Source organism: Scyliorhinus canicula, chromosome 11 (assembly GCF_902713615.1).
Source record: "Scyliorhinus canicula chromosome 11, sScyCan1.1, whole genome shotgun sequence".
Lineage (NCBI taxonomy): Eukaryota > Metazoa > Chordata > Chondrichthyes > Carcharhiniformes > Scyliorhinidae > Scyliorhinus > Scyliorhinus canicula.
The window spans coordinates 142,916,567-142,937,597 of record NC_052156.1 but is presented as its reverse complement, the minus strand read 5'-3'; the positions used below and the strand labels follow the sequence as shown (position 1 = coordinate 142,937,597).

At 46.1% G+C, this 21,031-nt stretch overlaps 1 protein-coding gene across 2 annotated transcripts in view; it reads right to left on the bottom strand.

Annotated features, from left to right (window-relative positions):
* The window catches only part of lhfpl3 (LHFPL tetraspan subfamily member 3), a 352,207-nt gene that overhangs the window by 290,818 nt on the left and 40,358 nt on the right, over positions 1-21,031 (bottom strand). The gene's annotated exons all lie outside the window — the stretch shown is intronic.

Below are 21,031 nucleotides of genomic sequence, written 5' to 3'. Positions count from 1 at the left end.
ACACACAGCTTCAACAGAGACACAAAAAGCCTGACACATCCATAAACTCATTGGCGATAAATCAACATTTTCACTAAGCAAGATGAAAAAGCTATTGTTCTGATAAACATATTTTCAAAGTCAGTTTGACATTAAGAAATGAGCTGTACCAGTAATCTAGATCAAGGTCGAAGCAAGCACCATAGCAACATGAAGGCACCGTTGTTCATAATGTGGATAAAGCAAAGTCAGCAGAAAACCAGTAGAAACCAGAATTGATAAAAGCACAGAATCGCATTCCATAACATACACAAATATTCAAACATGTAACATTCAGAACTTATGTTGCACATTAAGGATTGACAGTTAACCATCAAATCAAATGTATTTGATTCTAACCCAAACCAATTAGGACGACATAGAGGTGTAGATAGATGACTAAAGTCTGATAAGATTCTCCTTAAACATGATGGTCCGTATGGCCATCTTTATTCCGGGATCATTCTATACTTTGATCTAACTACTTGCTATCCTTATTTTCATATTTTCACTTTTCTAACTCTTGAAGTAAATGCAAGCTGTTTTGCCGTAAGCAAGAAACCGTTTCCTATTATTTTGAAAGTTAAATTCTTTATAAGTTGCTTCTCTTTAAGTCCTTTTGCTAGCCGGACTTTATTGAGAACAGATTTAAGATTATCTCAATTATAATCAAATAGAGGCAATAAAGATTCTTGTTTGCATCCGAGAAGTTTAACTCCAAATTCTACTGAGTTTTAGTGTTGCGAGGCATCACTAATTCCGCATGATAGATCTCATCAATCGGCCAGGAACCCATGTAGCAAACGCCGATGCACTAAGTAGGCTGCCATTATCGGACACCCCACCATTGGTATCCAGAATAGAAGAAAAGGTGATGACACTACATTTCCTGGACACCCTTCCAGTAGCCGCACAGAACATTTGTTTGTGGACACTAAAGGGGCCCGGTTTTAGCAAAAATAAAACACATGGTGCTAACGGGGGGAGATGGAAAGACCGGTCCAGGCGGAATTTCATCCCTACTGGAGCAGAAGAGAGCAGATCACTGTGGAAGATGGGATACTGCTATGGGGGGGCTCAAGTAATAGTTCCAAGTCAAGGACGTTGAGCCATACTGTCTGGACTACATCGTGGGCATCCTGGAGTCTCAGAAATGAAGATGCTGGCCAGAAGCTATGTCTGGTGGCCGGACCTGACACAGACATAGCGGCATTGGTCGGTCGGTGCCAAGAATGCCAACCAGGGCAGAAGATGCCACCGGTAGCCCCATCTGCACCCATGGGAATGGTCGGATAGACCATGGTCACGACTTCATGTCGATTTTGCAGGCCCGTTTATGGGTTCAATGCTTTTTCTGATAGTAGACGCCCATTCCAATTGGCTGGGTGTCTACAAAATGAACTCGGCAAATACAACAGCAACCGTTGAAAAACTTTGCCCCTCGTTTGCAACACATGGTATCCCGGAGGTGTTAGCTTCAGATAATGATTCGGTTTTCACCAGCCAAGAGTTCACGAAATTCAGAAGTCAAATGGCATTCGGCACATCAGGACGGCACCATACCACCCAGCATCAAATGGGTTGGCGGAGAGAGCCGTCCGGACCCTAAAAGTCAGGTTGAAAAACTGTCACGCTGACCATTGGAAAACCCCACTCGCCACAGCAGGAATAGCACCTGTTAGCACCTGGAATAGCAGAGCTACTCGTGGGCAAACGACTCTGAACCAGGCTGAGTCTACTATTCCCAAATTTAGGCGGAAGAGTAGAATGACACCAAGAGGCCCAATGTAGGGGCCACGACAACACTCGCCGAGAAAGGCAGTTCAACGCGGGTGAAAAGGTATGGGTCAAAATTTATGCCAATGGCCCCACATGGTAGCAGGAACGGTCAAGGCCAGGACAGGACCTGTGTCATATCAGATACGTGTGGGACAACACTTATTAAAAGAGCACCTGGACCAGGTGCTGGCCTCAGATTCATTTCCTCCCCTGGAGTTGACTCAGACCAGCATACCAAGGACCGTGGAGAGTTCTCCCCAACAAACTATTCACGCCCCTCCGGCACTACTGGTGAGGACATCTGACTCGGATATGGTCACCGTGGATGACGCCGCAGCGCTACCACTGCCGCCGGAAAAAGGGGGCGAACCTCTCCTCAGGCGCTCTCATTAGAAAAGACGGGCGCCTAGCCATTATACCCCCCCTACGTCGGAGGCCGAAATGGAGGATCCGGACCCAGCGCAGAAACGAAGCAGGAGACCCGTTGATTCACGAGGACCACGGGTGCTCCTCGTAATTTAGGGGGGGGGGGTGTATTGACAGGCCAGGCCTTTGAGATTGGCCAATTAGAATACTAGCTCCCTGATTAGTGGCCCAATCAGGAAATCCCTTTCTCTGTATAGTCAGATCCTCTGCACTCCCAGTGGAGACAGCAGACTGAATGGGCACGGTTGTTCTGCTGTTGGTTTTGTAAATAAAAGGAATTCTGGTGAAGGGACCTCTGCCTCCATGGACTTATTACAGTGGCGATGTAAAGCCACTCTCTAAAACAATCAGAACCTACAAATTCAAGATTTATGTTGTGATTAATAGTAAAACTACCCTTCTGAACGGCAACTGTGGATGGGCAATAAATGGCAGTGAGGCCCACTGCCTATAGATGAATAAACGCAAAATATACTAGGCCTTGCTCTTTGTAAACTCTGTCCCTCTTTTCCAGTTCAACATTTGTTAGATTGTGTGTTTTAGTATTATCAATGACCAAAGTGTGTTGTCTGTGAGGTGCACGTGCTTTCCAACCCTCAGAGTGGTTGTCCCACTTTAAATAATTCCAGCAGCAAGCCTTTTTCTAAGTTTATCATCTCACACTTACCCTGGAGGTTTAAAAATTCAATGCCTCAGGTGCTAACATTGGCACAAAGTTTAGGTATAGTTGAAGAAAAAACAAGAGTTACAACGTGGGATTATTTCAGTCTCTTTCAGGGCAGGTCTATAGTTTCCTAGATGATATGGGGTGCAATAAAATGGCCACGTCGCACTTAAGCAAGAGCACAACGCGACCATTAAATCATGGGAGGCCAAAAACAAGAACTGAGCCGGGCGCTGATCTGTTTGCGATCTAACCGTCCGGCTCCCGTGGGCAAAATCAGGATCCCGTGGCATGGTGAGAAACCAATAATCACTACTTAAGCCCAAACTCCATACAATTAACGGGAGAGAACCCCCCCCCCCCCCCCCCCCCCCCGCCCCCCGTGATCCAACGGCTTCCACAGCAAGTGGTCACATGGGTGGAAATTAGTACTCCTTTTTAAAAACATGAAGCTGGCGGAAGGGCTACTGCGTGTACCCGAGGTGAGTAGCCATCTTCACTCACAGGCAAAGTCTGCAGGGGCAATGGATTTGCTGCCCCAGGGTCAGGGGGTGGGGGGTCACGTCGGTTGGGGTGGATCAGCCATCGGGTTGTGGGGGACGGAGCAGGAGGGTGCTGCCCATGGCCTCGACTAAAGGCGGGGGGGGGGGGGTGGCTGGGTGTCTCAGCACCCACAGGTCCACCTTGCCAATCCCTGGATTGCATGGTCCCATTCCAGGAGCAACCCCAGCCTGCCTGCCCAACTGACTACCCGTAACTCCACTGACCGTGGAGCCTCTGGCTGTGTGACTGAAGGCTATTGCGAATTGCTAACTGGGAATCATAGTTCAGTGAGAACTTCACACATTCCAAGTAGATTCCCGTGGGTTGGTTGCCATGTAGCATGTGAGGGCTATTGCCTAGTCTTATGATGCCTGAACACTGCAGCAAGCAACACCACGGACGCATGGCAACAACCGAAGACCCAGGGGCTGGGCCCCAGCACAGGGGGCATTTCGGTAGCTGGAGGGTGGGTGAGTGTACCGGGAGGGGACCAGTGCACAGTTCATATAACATTGAAAGGTGTCTGGGGTACAGGCTGTGATGTCCAGTGGCTTTTAGCTTTTCATTTCCAGCATTTACAGTTTCTTTGCCCCTTTTATCTCCAAGACAAATGACATGTGGCCAATTCAACATCATTAATTAATGGGCATCAAACAATAATCTATCTGATCAGTAAAACAAAAAGCAAATGGGTGGGATTTTCCACTCCCACCAGTGGCGGGCATCATCCTGGGCAGTGTGGGGAAATTTGGAGGGAGATCATGTCCATCACAGGCAGGGCTGATAATCTCACCCCACATGACAGTTTTGCTACTGGTAAAGACCTATGTTTCTACAGATATGATGCTTACATCACATTGTAACAGCTTTAGCAGCCCGCTGTGCTAAACGTGTATTTATCAAAAAAACATGGTTTATTACAAAATCACGAAACCTTGTATTTCATTTAATATATGAATGTGGCAATTGACAGAGTTCTGTAAATACTATATTCTAAAATTGCTGCACCAAATGATCACACAGAAACAGCTCATGTATCTGTGAATAAACTAATAATCTATTTTCTGGTTTTCTAAATGCAGGCATCATTTGTCCTTTTTGATATCCAGTTGAATTGAAAATCTGACCTGCAACACACATCCCATCTGTTGTTGCAGCCTGAGTTAAATCAAGGTATTGCTTTGGAACTATATTAAAATTGGACTGTTATTGGTTATTCATTTGGAGGAAGGAAGGGAGTTGGGATGGATTGGGGCGGCTTTAACACTCGCGAGAGGGCCATAATGGGATTTGCGCTGGGAGAGATCTCAGAATGATTCCTGCCCCCACCCCCCAGGCAATGCGGAATCAGATTACTATCGATTTGAATACATTTAAATGACATTGCATCTTCCTACACCAGGGCATGGAGCCAGTGTATCCCTCAGATGACCAGGAATATGTGGCCCTGGCTATGCCAACCTGACAGTGCCAGGTAGGCAGTGACAGGGATGGGATCAGGAGGAGGAGCCAGGGGCTCCATGGAACCCCATGTGGGAGAGGGAGTATTCCTACTAAGCCCAGATGTCGGTGATGGGTGGGTTCCCACTAAGCCCCAATGTCAGGAATTGTGTTGTGAGGGCAATTACTTGCATTTTGAGATTGGGGCACCCTTTAAAAATGATGCCTGACCTCTGTGGAGCTGGGTCTGCAAGCTCTACGAGTTCCTGTCCTGCCCCCACACTTATTTTGGTGAAGTGTCAGAACATCTGTAGCACAGTGGGCTGAAGATCTGGCTTGTAATGCAGCACAAGGCCAGCAGCCATTCCTGTACCAGCCTCCCCGAACAGGTACCGGAATGTGGCAACTAGGGGCTTTTCATAGTAACTTCATTGAAGCCTACTTGTGACAATAAGCGATTATTGTTAAATCCCACTGGTTTTCAGTCAGAATCTGACAGGTTGCCATTTTTGAGGAAAATCCCACCCAATGTGTCAGTTTTGAATTCTCAACGCAGATCTACAAAGTGGAAATTTCTACCTGGAGTATGATTCACTTTATTCCTGACATCTGTTTGCCACAAACAACTCTACATATACTTGAAATATTGATAAGATTGTCTGAGAAATTTTGCTTCATCAAAGGAGGTTGTGTAAATGTTGGCTTTGCCCATAGACTAAATGCAAGAAATCGGAATAGAAACACTTTGAATTCTGAGTATGGAAGGAACGCAGCCTTGTGAGAAGTGCTGTTCTGAGATAAAGATTCTTCCTTCTGCACATGAAGGTGTTAAAAATACATGCCACAGAAATTCATGGTCCTTCACTGGCAGATTTGCAGGTGGAGAGGGACCTGTAAAAGTAACCCATTCAACCTTTTTTTCCCCCTTTCTTCGTATATGGGATGTGGGCGTTGCTGGCTGGGCTAGCATTTGTTTCCTATGCCTGAGGGCATTTAAGAGTCAACCACTTTGCTATGGATCTGGAGTCACATGTAGGCCAGACCAGGTGAGGAAGGCAGATCTCCTTCCCTAAAACCAGATGGGTTTTCATGACAATCGGCAATGGTTTCATGGTAAGACAACATGGAAATGTCTTATCCCTCGAGGCTTAGGTTTGATGAGTACTGACAGCACAGCCCAAGTATTTATTCTTCTATCTGAAGTGGTGTGGAACAGATGAATTACACCACCGACGCAATGGTGGAGCTGTGCCAAGGAAAGCTGAGAGTTTTCAACTTTTCCCCTTAAATCTGACTATCTCTGATTCCCTTATTAGGACAGTAAGGTAGCACAAGTGGATAGGACTGAGGCTTCATAGCGCCAGTGTCCCAGGTTCGATTCCCCGCTGGGTCACTGTTTGTGCGGAGTCTGCACGTTCTCCCCGTGTCTGCGTGGGTTTCCTCCGGGTGTTCCGGTTTCCTCCCACAGTCCAAAGACGTGCAGGTTAGGTGGATTGGCCATGATATATTGCACTTGGTGACTAAAAAGGTTAGGAGGGGTTATTGGGTTACGGGGATAGGGTGGAAATGAGGGTTTAAGTGGGTTTTTAAGTGGGTTGATGCAGACTCGATGGGCCGAATGGCCTCCATCTGCCCTGTTCTATGTTCATAGTCCAAATTAACTGTGGGTTAATTGGCTATGGGTGAGGGTCATCCAGTGTTACCCCACCTATCTGTAATTAGAGTCACTAGGTTGAGATAAATGTGCATCTCTTATCCCTGGGCTCCAGGAGGTTAGGTTATATTGTGAACAAATGTTGCATCCTTTAGGTAGATTGCAGTTGTAATAAAAATGCTGCATCATCTTATGAATAATAGAAACTGTTGTTGACAATTCACATTGGAGTTTTTATGCTAATTTCTTCCAGGTATCATGCCCAAGAGGGCCTGGGCAACCATGAACTCCCAATGGATTGGTCCATGATTACAATTGGCAAAGTATTACAGTGGCTTGCTGCTGCCTTCTGCAACATGGCTGACTATGAAACTCCCCAACTCTTACCACCTGCCACCAGGCATATTGGAAGGATCTACAGGCAGATAATCAACCTCTTTGGCCACATTATGAAAGCACCTTCCACAGCATCAGGAACTTCTGGCCCAGAGGTAGGGATGCCACCAGTACGCCACAAGACTTCCCGCTTATGCTATACAATTAACAGAAGGCATTAGCAAACCTAAGCCTAATTCAAAGATATTGGTTCTTGTTTAACAAATATCAAGATGAAAAATGCCACGTTGAGTTCCATCTATTGACCAATACGTGCTCCTCTGTAGGTCGAACAGTTCGGATGGGGCAGTTTTGGTACAGTGTGTGCAGGAGGGTTTCCTGACACAATATGTGGATAGGCCGACAAGAGGGGGGGCCACATTGGATTTGGTACTGGGTAATGAACTGGGCCAAGTGTTAGATTTGTTTGTGGGACAGCACTTTGGAGATAGTGACCACAATTCGGTGTCTTTCACTATTGCAATGGAGAGGGATAGGTCCATACGGCAGGGCAAGGTTTATAATTGGGGGAGGGGTAATTATGATGCGATTAGACAAGAATTAGGGAGCATAAGATGGGAACAGAAACTGTCAGGGAAAGGCACAAATGAAAAGTGGAGCTTGTTCAAGAAACAAATACTGCGTGTCCTTGATAGGTATGTCCCTGTCAGGCAGGAAGGAAATGGCCATGTGAGAGAACCATGGTTCACAAAAGAGGTTGAATGTCTTGTCAAGAGGAAAAAGGAAGCGTATGTAAGGATGAGAAAACAAGGTTCAGTTGGGTCGCTTGAGGTTACAAGGCAGCAAGGAATGAGCTTAAAAAAAAGGGCTTAGGAGAGCTAGGAGAGGGCCTGAGAAGTCGTTGGCGGGTCGGATCAAGGAAAACCTTTTTACTCTTATGTGGGAAATAAAAGAATGACCAGGGTGAGATTCGGGCCGGTCAAGGACAGTAGCGGGAACCTGTGCATGGAGTCAGAAGAAATAGGAGGCATTGAATGAATACTTTTCTTCAGTGTTCACCAAGGAGAGGGACCTTGGTTTTGAGGATGAGAGTGTGATACAGGTGGGTAGGCTGGAGGAGGTAGATGTTCTGAGGATGTATTAGCGTATTAGCAATTTTGAAAAACCTGACGGTCGACAAGTCCCCTGGGCCAGATGGGATATATCCAAGGATTCTTTGGGAGGCAAGTGATGAGATTGCAGAGCCTTTGGCTTTGATCTTTGGGTCCTCACTGTCCACAGGGATAGTGCCAGAGGACTGGAGAGTGGTGAATGTTGTTCCTCTATTCAAGAAAGGGAATAGGAATGACCCTGGTAATTATAGACCGGTTAGTCTTACTTCAGTGGTCGGTAAGTTAATGGAAAAGGTCCAGAAGGATAGGATTTATGATGATTTGGAAAGATGCAGCTTAATCCGGGATAGTCAACACGGATTCGTGAAGGGTAATTCTTGCCTCACAAATTTGATTGAATTCTTTGAGGAGTTAACTAAGTGTGTAGATGAAGGTAGAGCAGTTGATGTTGTATACATGGATTTTAGTTCCCCATGGATGGTTTATGAAGAAAGTAAGGAGGTGTGGGATAGAGGGAAATTTGGCCAATTGGATAAGTAACTGGCTATCACATAGAAGGCAGAGGGTGGTGGTGGATGGAAAATTTTCAGACTGGAGACCAGTTACCAGCAGTGTACCACAGGGATCAGTGCTGGGTCCTCTGCTATTTGTGACTTTTATCAATGACTTGGAGGAGGGGGCTGAAGGCTGGGTCAGTAAATTTGCTGATGACACCAAGATTGGTGGAGTAGTGGATGAGGGCTGTTGTTGGCTGCAAAGAGACATTGATAGGATGCAGAGCTGGGCAGAAAAATGGCAGATGGAGTTTAACCCTGATAAGTGCGAGGTGATTAATTTTGGTAGAAAAGATTTGAATGCGATTACAGGGTCAACGGCAGGGTTCTGAAGAATGTGGAGGAACAGAGAGGTCTTGGGGTTCATGTCCACAGAGCTCTGAAGGTTGCTACTCAAGTGGATAGAGCCGTGAAGAAGGCCTATAGTGTGTTAGCGTTTATTAACAGGGGGCTTGAGTTTAAGAGCCGCGGGGTTATGCTGCAACTGTACATGACCCTGGTGAGACCACATTTGGAGTATTGTGTGCAGTTTTGGTCACCTCACTATAGGAAGAATGTGGAAGCATTGGAAAGGGTGCAAGGGAGATTTACCAGGATGCTGCCTGGTTTGCAGGTTAGATCTTATGAGGAAAGGTTGAGGGAGCTAGGGCTTTTCTCTTTGGAGCGGAAAAGGATGAGAGGCGACTTAATAGAGGTTTATAAGATGATGAGGGGGATAGATAGAGTGGACGTTCAGAGACTATTTCCTCGGGTGGATGTAGCTGTTACAAGGGAGCATAACTATAAGGTTCAGGTTGGGAGATATAGGAGAGATGTCCGAGGTAGGTTCTTTACTCGGAGAGTGGTTAGGGTGTGGAATAGACTGCCTGCTGTGATAGTGGAGTCGGACACTTTAGGAACTTTCAAGCGGTTATTGGATAGGCACAGGGAGCATACCAGAATGACAGGAAGTGGGATTGCTTGATCTTCGTTTCGGACAATGCTCGGCACAACATCGAGGGCCGAAGGGCCTGTTCTGTGCTGTACTGTTCTATGTTCTATCTCTTTAAGATTTGAGGTTTCCTTTTAGAGTCATTAGATTATCAGGAAGAGCAGATTCTTCATAGCTTGCTTGTAACTGTTTAATCGTTGTAGACAGGAATTTAAACTGAACTATTTAAAAAATGAAAGAGAAAATGCTGGAAATTCTCAGCAGGTCTGGCAGCATCTGTAGGGAGAGAAAAGAGCTAATGCTCCGAGTCCAATGACTCTTTGTCAAAGCTCATTTAAAAAATGAGTACGGTAAAATCCTAAAATGTAACTTCAAACCAACATGAAATATTAAAAATTAGAAGGATTATCAAAATCTTACAGGTGCCTCCTTTCCATATCAGGCTCCCCCACCCACAAGGTCTGCCACCCATGGGTGCTCCCTCTCCACCATGATCCCCAGTCCTCCCTCCCCAGGCCTCATCTCCCACCTCGCCATGATTCCACCAGTACTTGCCTGGTCCTGGACTGCTGAACATTGAATCTGGGGACTGCTTGCAGTCCCTGTCCTGGCCACTGCTTCTACTGGCACTGCTGGGACCACAGAGCATGTCAATCTGATTGGCCGGCCGCTCCCTGAGGTGGGATTTCCTCCCAAGTGTGGGGCAGAAGTCCCACCTCCAGCCAATTAACTTTCTTAACTTTCCTTGCAGCATTAAATGGCTGTGAGGCAGTCGGTATCGGCAGGGTTGCATTCCTCGCTGTCAATTCAGATGGTGGGGAAGAAAACCCCAGCATCTACCCTGCTCATGGTGTAAATCCAAGAAAACGAAGTTCTTCCATTCTTCAAACCAAAGTTAGCACTTAAATAACATCAAAATAACTGATAAACTGGTCATTCTGCTCACTGATACTTCTGTGACCACATGAGAGGTGATCTTATTGAAACATATCAGATTCTGAAGGAACTTTATAAGATGAATGCTGGGAGAACGTTTCCACTTGGGGATGAGACTAGAACGTGGGCATGCAGTTTAAAAGTAAGGGGCCAACATGTTTTCATTTAAGAATTTGTTAGGAGAATGAAGGTCATTAATCTGTGGAATTTGTTTCCTCAGAAAGCAGTAGAAGCTGGATCATTGAATATATTCAAGGCTGACGTCTACAGATTCTTGACTTTCACGAGAGTCAACTATCATGGAAGGCAGACACGTAAATAGAGTTGAGACTGCATTCAGATCAGCCATGATCTTATCAAATGGCAGAACGGGCTTGAGAGGCTGAGTGGCCTACTCTTGTTCCTAATTTGTATGTTTATACATGTTCCTAAATAAAGATAGTCACAGTATTTCAGAAATCGTATTGCAGTGACTGTGTGGAGTTTGCATTTTCTCCCCATGTCTGCGTGGGTTTCCTCCGGGTGCTCTGGTTTCCTCCCACGGTCCAAAGATGTGCAGGTTAGGTGGATTGGCCATGCTGAATTGCCCCTTAGTGTCCAACGGTCAGGTGAGGTTGTAGGGACAGGGCGTGAGCCTAGGTAGGGTGCTCTTTCAGAGGGTTGGTGCAGACTCGATGGGCTGAATGGCCTCCTTCTGCCCTGTATGGATTCTATGATTCTATTTATGAGAAATAATAAAGCAGTATACTGATGCAAGATTTTTTTTTAACCTCATAATAAATCAATTATTATTCCAAACCTGATGGATACAATAAACTAATCAAGAATGTTTTATAAAAAGACAAAACTGACTTGATTTCCTGTTAACTATGCAATGAATGAACTAAATAACTCAGCTGAAAGACTGCAACACACATATGATGATCATAAATTCATTTTTATAGGCATTTTCATCGTTTTTGTTAAATTTAATATCATTCATCTTGTACATTGACTTTTTAAACTATTGTCCCATAAAAACATTATTATTCACATTCCTGCATGGTAAATTAAGGAAACGAAACAGAATATATTTCCATTGATTTATCTAAAATTCTCACTGACTAACGCAACCCAGTTGGAAGCTGCAGCCAATGGGCAGGATGCTGAAAAGAATACCAATAATTAGTGCTATCATTTAGTTTCCCCCAAAACTTTTGCTGATGAAGTTATGATCATCATAGTGCCCAGGATAGGCAGTAGAACTGTGGTTAGCACAGTTGCTTCACAGCTCCAGGGTCCCAGGTTCGATTCCTGGCTTGGGCCACTGTGGTTCCTACCTATTAAAGTGATGATGTGCCTGAGCTAAAAATGATAGTGCGATTTATTTGCAAGTTAAGTATTATAACAAAGCAGCTAGACAAGCAAGAAGCTAAAACTATACTGTGTTAAACTATAAAGATACAATAAGTCCAGAAGGGATTAAAAAGCGTTCTTTTCCAGTGTATTTCGAAGATCTTTGTTTCCCTTGTTGCTTCCAGATCATCACCTCGTATCTGTAGTTGCTGAATTTCCAAGTTTACATCAAAAGTACATCCTTTCCTCAGAGACTTTGATTTTTCTGCCCCGCTACGCAGTGAGACTGTGAAAGCATGAAGCATGCAAAAAATATGTTGTGAGGGTATGTCTGGAGTATTCTGAACACTACCTTTGTTTAAAGTTACCAAAATTTATTTCAATTACATTTAGTGCGGTAAGATGTACACTTCTTTTGCGGCATGAAGTTCTTTTGCGGCTTTGAGGTGATGAGGAGGTATTACAAACCTTGATTTCAAACCACAGCTGCTGTTTCTAAAATGAGTTATTCAGTCTCCTTATTAAAAGGCCTTCTGCAAAATGAAATTATTCAAAAAAATAGTGTCATGATTTGGGACAAAGCATTAGCAAATGTCTGTAAGTTAGATCTTACAATGCTGACAAACTGGATATTGAGAGAATTGTCCTTTACAGATAGTGTAGGCTGAAGAATTGTGTCTTAGGCCTTGACTTTCATCTGCATGCAGTCTATCACTCCAAGGACATTATAAAATCCAATGATGGTGTAAAAATGTTGACATAATGAGCTATACCACAAAATCCATTCCTGTTGACAGCAAAATATCAGGCATTAAAGCTGATTACATCTGTAATCTTGACTCTAATTGGTGAGGCATTAGCAATTAGGGATGGCGATTGTATTCAATGAGCATGTAGCACAGGTCAATGAGGGCGCCACTGGCACAATATGCTGCGTGCATCAACTGTTGATTTGTGTATTTAATGCCTGGTAAATCATCTGAATAATATTATTCTCTTTCCTCTTCAATTCTTTCCTCCTTCACTGATCCATGGCACAGAGAACAGTTCTGATTCTGTGATCTTAGCACAGTGGGCTCCTGGCCTGGATTGATCCTATTGTAGAGAACATGCTGAACGGAGAAATGAAGGAAATGAGGCACACCATCAGGGCCACATGGATCGGAGGTCAGAATTATCTTTTGAGTTGTCATGTGTATTAACAATTAATGGACCATAGATGTAGTTAATGCAAACTTGTAACAAATCAAACATGGAGGCAAGAAACAAAGTCCATCGACAGCTGATAGAGTTTCACAGCATCCAAAGTCCCTAGTCTATGTGTGGCAACACGGTGATAGCACTGCATGAGACAGGTTCGAGGCAAGTCATTCTGTTTGGTACTTCAGAGCACCTTCTCCAGAGGTCAACAGAGCAACATGCCTGGCAGGAGAAAGCAACCAGGATCCAGGTTGTGTATCCTATCTGCTGGTTCTGGGAACTTTCACACTGCGACAAACTAAAAGCCTTTGCGCTCACTGACAGCTTCAAAGCGCTTCAAACTTTAAATCAGTGTAACACGGTATAGCTGCACGTTGCATGGGCGGTTACTGATGGCGTAGGTTGGGCACTTTTACTATATATCTATACTTCAAGATTATACTAATTACACAATAAAAGCATATATACAGGAAACCTACTTGAACTGAAGGGAAACTTAATAATCACAAGCTTTGATTCTCTCGAAGGTGGCCATCATGAATATTCCAACGGATAATAAAGGAGGTATTAGGGGAAGGTGAAGCCACTTATGGGGCTGGATTCTCCGCTCCCCGACGCCGAAATTGCGTTCGGTGACGGGCGGAGAATCCGTTTTGGCGGTGAAATCGGGAGGGCGCCGGTTTTTCAATTCTTTGCCCCCTGAGAATATGCCGCGCTGAGTATCCACCGCCTCAGGCCATTGCCTGAGGCCCGCCCCGTGATGATCTGTTGCCGACCGGCCGAATTCCCGACGGCGTGGCTTACGTGTGCTGACACTGTCCAGGATCCTCGCTTGGCAGCTGCAGACTCAGTCCGGGGCCGCCACAGGCGGGAGAGGGCCAATCGGCGAGCAGGGGGAGCTTCATTCAATGCTGGGGGCAATGTGGGCCGGTGGTCCGGGGTGCGCAAGCGTCCGATGCGGGGCACTACTTTGGCGGTCCAGGTCCACGGGCTGAGTCTGCCATGGAGTACGGTGTGGCTGCCGCAGGCTGCCGCCGTGCGCTTGTGTGGGCTCTGACCCGGAGGTGCAGGGGGCCGTATCGGCAGCTGGAGCTGCGAGCTCTACGATGGTCCCCTGTTAGCCCCCAGCAAAACGGGGAATCCGTGGCGTTTTGACGGCAGTTTTCCTGGCGGAAAAGACAAGTTTTCACGATGGCGTACGGAGAATCCAGAATCAGGTTTCTCCTTCTCACTCAGTCACTCTTTCCTCCACAGCCAAATAACCACAGAAACAACAACGCCATCTACTTATAAAGCACCTTTAACATAGTTGAATGTCACAAGAATGGGCATTGAACAACATTAGCAAACTTAGGAAAGAGGGTTAAAGCAGCAATTTTTCTAAATTGTCGTTTGGCATAATCTTGATGGTGGCAATAAAGTTCCAATCTCACGAATGAAAAAAGGTGTAAAATTTACACCATCAGTAAGAAACACACTTTCCTTCATATTGTTTTGGGTTTTCTATATATATATACACATTTTGGGAGGGATTCAATGGAAAAAAAATCTACATCTGGTTTTGGGCACATTTGGTGGGGTGTTTGTATGCAGCTGCAGAGCTGAGAAACAACCCACTATTCAACGGCATTTTGCCGGTTTTTTTGGGCCACAAGGAGTTTCTCTCTGCCGAGGCCACAACTGTATCATTTTTTACTGGCGAGCCCAGCAGAAAAGGTTCCGAACAGAACAGGGCACCATTTTGACTGGCTGCCTTGATCTTCCACCCCCCTCCACCCTTTCAATCCCTCGTCCCCCCCCCCTATGCTTTGACCACCCCTCTAACCTCGGGCAGGCCCCCCCGGGAAACACCCCCTCACCTCTTCCCCCTGGTAAGTCCATCCCCACCCCCGGGCCCGATCCCTGGCAGTGCAACATGGCACCTGGGCACCCATTAATGCTCGCGGGGCATGTCAAGCGTTGCAAATCTCGCAAGAGGCCTCTCACGCATTCTGACACCAAATCGGGGGTGATGAAGCCGCTGAATCACGCCCTCTGCGACTGCGTGTTAGAATAAAACAATAACTGTTGAGTTTATCGGTCACAAATATATTTGTGTAGTTATGCAGGCTTTTCACGTGGCCCCAGGACACATGGTCTATTACCTCTGCATCCCCAACAATCTTCATCTTTGATGTGGGTGCATGCAGCTATGTCCCCAATGTGTTCCCAAACACAAGGAAATGGCAACATCCTGATGTCACATAGACCAAATGGCTGATTTGAAGCTCGGACATCAAAAATAGTCAATGAGGGTCCTGCAATGCCTGCGCTGTCCACACTTAAAAGAAGAAAGATGAAATAACCTAGTGGGCCCTGCAGTGTTTTCTTTATGGGGCCAGGAACCCTGATTGCAGGAACCCTGATTTTACATTGGAAAGTGCCTGAAAGTTCTCGGGAGTATTTGCTGAAGTGTTTTGGTGCATTCCCCAGAGAACGTGGCCACATCCCCATGGGGATGGCAGGAGAATAGGTGATGTGTGTACATAACGCTTGCAGTAGGTCGGGGATAGCAGTGACAACGTCTCTGAATTACCAGCATGGCAGACAGATTGGGCGGAGGATACAGTGAGGATAATCTCTGCACCATGACCTCTGCCAAGCTTCGCTCCTCCATGCTTTTTACCAGTGACAGGTGGCTGTCTGGCAGGCCAGCCATTGCACCCAGAATTTTGGTATGCATCCCATTCAACGGTCTTCTGCATGCCATCCCATCTAATTCCTCATCTGAATCCTGTGTTGCAGTACTTACCTTCCACCTCATACATTGTTGCGCTGGCGAATGAATCATGCTTTCACTCTGGCCAGTTTCCAGCTCACCTGTGCCGAGAACTCACCATGTGCTGATCCCAACTCAAAGCCAACCTCCAAGATAAATGCATTACAACCGTCTCAGCTGTTGGCTGTAAGTTTCAGATTAGCTTCATTGATTGGTGTGCGGTTTCCCTCTTCCTCCAAGGCGCCAATGACTGGGCAAGCAGCACTTCTTGGGTCTGAAACAAGGAGCTCAGTAGGAGAAGGTTGGTATGAGGGAGTAGGGTTGGCATGGGACGCAAAAGGTCAATATTTATGCCATCAGCAGCTTATCAGATAACAGGATGAGCTTGGGGTTGAGAAGGAGCATCAGACTGGAAGACACTATCCTCCTCTATTTCCTCAGATAAGGTGCATACGCTGGGCCCCTTGGCAGCCCGCACCATGTTGCAGAGTACAATGTTCCCCCGATGGCTCAGCAGATTTAGGTGTTGTTATGGGCCAGGGTTTAGAGAACCCCAAAGTGTATCATGGAGTTCACCTGACCCACAACTTTTACTAGATTGTGGTATGGGGAGCACTCGGTCCACTCTACAGGTGTGGTGCTACAGAGCGTTACAATAATTTTAAATTAAAACAATGTTTATTTATGAAACCAGTTAACACTTTATAAACCCACAGTAAACATCTTAACAACTATCAACACCAAAAAATCCCCAAAGAATACAATACTCGATAGATAACCCTTAATAAAGATAACCCTTAATAAAGTCCCAAACATCGGGCGCGATTCTCCGACCCGGATGGGCCGAGCGGCCTGCCGTTCGCGACCGTTTCACGACGGCGGCAACCACACCTGGTCACTGCCATTGTGAAACGGGTGAGATATGCCCGTTTGGGGCTTGTGGGGGGAGTACAGGGGAAAGAGCACCACGACTGTGCTCGGGAGGGGACAGGCCCGCGAGCGGTGCCCACTGATCGTCGGGCCGGCGTCTCAATCGGACGCACTATTTCCCCTCCGCCGCCCCGCAAGATCAAGCCGCCAGGTCTTGCGGGGCGGCTGAGGGGAATGACGGCCACCGCGCATGTGTGGGTTCGCGATGTCAGCGTCGTGACGTTAGCCGCGCATGCGCGGTTTGTAGCCGGCCAACCTGCGCATGCGCAGCTGACGTCATTAGGCGCACTGGCCACGTCATTCTCGGCACAACGCCCCCGCAGCCAAGATTTACGGAGCGCCACTCCTAGCCCCGCCAGGAGGAGAGAATAGGGGGCGAGGAGCGGCCTCTGAGGCCGTCGTGAACTCGGCCGAGTTCACGACGGCCCTCCCGATTTTTCCCGGGAGCGGAGAATTCCGCCCATCATCCGGAAGATAAAAGACCCTTTTTAACAGAGAGATCAGGTTTAAATTCACTATTGAGAGCAGTCAGCACTTTGAAATCACCCAATTAATTTGAAGACAGTCTTTAGTTTGCAGAGAGATCCAAATTACACCTTCTTTGGTGTGGTGAATGTGATTCACACCGGATTGTAATCTGTATATACATGTGTCTGTATTGTAAGTGCAGTTGCACTACCTGTCCTCCAGGGGGAGTAGCTCTGGGAATGCTCGAGTTGTATGGGGCTTCTCCCTTGGCTCTGCCCAGGACTCCTCCCCCGGAAGCTCCTGTATAAAAGCTCAGTGCCACATGGTCAGCCGGCCAGTTCACCGAAAGTTCAATGGCTAACCGGCTGGCTCTGTTGTGAGTATATTAAAACCGCTATTCTAATCCTACAAGCACGTGTCCGTAGAATTGTTGGTTCCAACATTTGGCTGGCTGTAGCTCCAACACTCAAAAACGAAACTAACTGCACCCTGTAGCAAATAGCCTGAAACAAAAGTAAAGCAGACAGACAGCCCAGCTCCACCCACTCTCTGAATCACTGCAGCTCTCTAATAAACACCCATTTCTTGAACACCCATTACAGCTATTTGATAAACCCCCATTTCTTAAAAGGTACCCTCACATGACAGTGTCCCTACCCCCCACCAGCTCAGCTCTGCTTCCTTCCACCTCTGCCACTTTGTCCTACCAGAGAGGGCAGAATATCATTGGGTGCACAGCACTGTGCTTGGATGCTTGGCAAAACTACATAGCTGGATGTATGTGGAGACAGCGAGAGCTGAGTGTGAGGCTGACAGCTTTGTAAGGTGTGAGGGTGAGGTGGAATATCTGGACGTAGGCCTGAGTCCAGAGTGTCGAGGAGTGCTGCTGGTTGAGTGAAGAGCATCATCAGAAGTGATGTTGTGGTGGGTAGAAGTTCTAATGTGAAGATGCATTCACTGACCGTGGCCATCTGCATTAGATCATTAGACTTCTTCTGGCACTACTGCCAGGTCCCAGGGTCATGATTCCAGGGGCAGGATATTCAGGCCCCCGAGGTCAGGATGAAGCCTGAAAATCGTGGCACCAGCTGATGTTCCAGTTTCCCAACATCATTTCCCGAGCCAGACATTTTAGGGGAGACAGGTTTAGGGTATGACCAGGCTGCACCCCCCCCCCCCCCCCCCCCCCCCCTCTCCCCACACCACCTCTCCACACACATACACAAAGGTGAGCAGCCATTTAGGCTCATTACGGCAATCAGGTCAATTCAGCTGGGATTTCCCAGACTGTCTCCACCTTTCTGGCGCTTCTATGGGACAGATCAATGGCCTGGAGGTGGACACCAGCAGCAGGCCCAGAGATCCAGCTATTCAGGCGCGCCTACAAACCCTCCCTACATTCCTGGGTGTGGATGCAGTCAAAGGTAGCCATGTACATGAATTTATACACCCCATGGTGGTGGTCAATTTTTTAAAAAGTTGCAAGAGGGCACCTTCCTGTTGACCTTTACTGCAGTTGGGTGCTTCCATGAAGATGAAAGGCCTCTCCAGTTTTGACAGCCGGCCCATCAACCTTAATTGGACAGGGAACCTGTCTCCATCTCAGTTAAGAGGGCGCCCCAGTCAAAATCCCAACACCACTGTTTCTCGCTTAAAGTTTTGGATTCAGGATCTGGAAGAAGTCCCAACTCCTGTTTCCCATGTTCAAAATGGAAATTCAGCCTCAGGAGTTGTCTTAACTGGGTACATGCTCCCACTCCTTTCTGGGGATGGGCCTTGAGAGTTTCTTGGCCACACACATATTTCCTCCTGCTCACCTGCAGCACTAATGTGTCCAGCACACATCCATCAGTCTGTGTGCGCTTGCGTTCACGTGGCAAGAACATTCATTTCAGTAATTCTTCCCACCTTTCCTTTAAGAAGAAGCCTAACTTTAAGAAAAAGAAGCCAGCCTGTACCACGTGATTGGCAAACAAAACTGCCATTGCCCCATGCTGAGTGCCGCACTTGTTGGTAACATTGAGAAGAGGAGGCAAGCAGCAGAGGCTAAACGCTGCTGATATAATGCAGATGAAGTGGGTAGACCAATTTTATATCTTACCCACTTTAATCTGAATGGGTGTGAGTATAATATTGTTGCATTTCTTTGTTGCTGCAAAGAGAAAAGATATGGAGGTGTGAAAGCTCTGGATTCTTGTAAAACACAATGAGAGGTTTATTAAGGGTGTTGCTCGTACAATCAAGATCGTGATCAGCCCAAAGCCCACGCATACGCTCTGCTGACATCATTACAGATCACGTGGCGCAGAACTAACAAGAATGTAATCCCAGATACAACACCCTTCCCTCTTTACTTCATTAGTGCACTGACAACAATAACATTTAAACAACAGATACCCTGACATGTTATTTCTATACATATATACAATTCAATATAACAGTCTGTGTGGTGGACGATAATTCCTCCTTGGTAGAATTCAGCGTTCTTCAACTTGGCAACTTATGACCTCAGGAGTGTCCTCGTTCCTTTCTGTAGATGGTAACTTTTTGAGTAGTTGTTTCAGTGTCTGTCACTAGAGGCATTGAAAAGTCCTCAGAAACAGAAACTGAACTCGTCACTGTCTCTGATCTCCATCCCAAAGTACAGCTCTCTGTATTCTGTACTGTCAACTCAAGTCGTTGTATGATGTCGGGCTTGATTTTTCCTATGAACATCTGACAGCGTTCGTTTTTGGACCATCTTCATCACCTTCGCCATCACTGGATCAGTCCTTGTATATATTTGAACCTGAGATAAAGTCACAGGTACACTATCCACAAGTGACAAATGCAAAATAGTGACAAAATTTTCTTCTGGGTCATGCTTGACTTGTAACAGCTACATGGAAGAGTCCTTGACCAACTGCATGAAGTACATCCTGGTGTGACCCCAGGATGTCGTGACATAGGCGTGTGCTGACAACATCAATGACTATCTTTGTAATCTACAAGCTGTCAAAGAAGGTATAACTTTATATGGCCCAAAGATTGCGGTCAAGGGTCAATGATCCATAAAAAGGGTAAAATGAGACCTGTAAAGGTAATGGTGGAAACTTCTTAAAACTAAAACTGATGCTCAAAGCTTCTTTTTCTAGCTGAGCGTAATTAATTTCTGTGCCAGTAAGAGTGCATGAGGCAAATGCTAAATTTCTATTCTCCAGAAAGTCCAGCAAAACCGTCTTCAATCAACGGCAGTGGATAATGATCTACGCACAAAACTGGGTCAATAGTAGTTTTAAAATCTCCATAAATTCTCACTGAACCATCCTGTTTTAATTCAGGAACGATGAGTGTTACCCTGTCACTTGTAGCAACAGGTTCGATGAGTCCTGTCCTTACTAATCTCTCTAGTTCTTCTTCAACCTAGGTGATGGCGCATGGTACAGTTCTAGCTTTGAGACATTTGGGTGTGCTGACTGGATTAATTTTTAGATGCAGTTCAACTCAAATCATAGATCCTAGTGAATCTTCAAACACATTCTCATACTTCTTCAGAAGTTATTGCAAATTGCTCTTTGAATCCACTAATTGATTGCCTGTTTCCCAAATAAGCCTAATCTTGGCCAACTATGCTCTGCCAAATAGAACAGAAAAATTTCCACAAACAACATGAAGAGGCAACTTCGCTGACTGCCATTTGCTTCTACTTTCACCATACTGCATCTTTTGATGGTACGACCTCTTCAGTGAACATCCTTTGGATCACATTTGACAGTTTTAAAGGCAAATGCTTCAGCTTTTGATGAGAAGTTGCCTCCGGTATTAGCGATACTGCAACGCCTATATCCTCTTCCATTTTAATTTCTTGACCATCAAGTTTTGGATACGCCCAAAAACATTGTTGATTGCCATGCATTGACAAAATACCTAGCTTTAGATCTTGAAGTAGTTCGGTTTCACTTTATCTT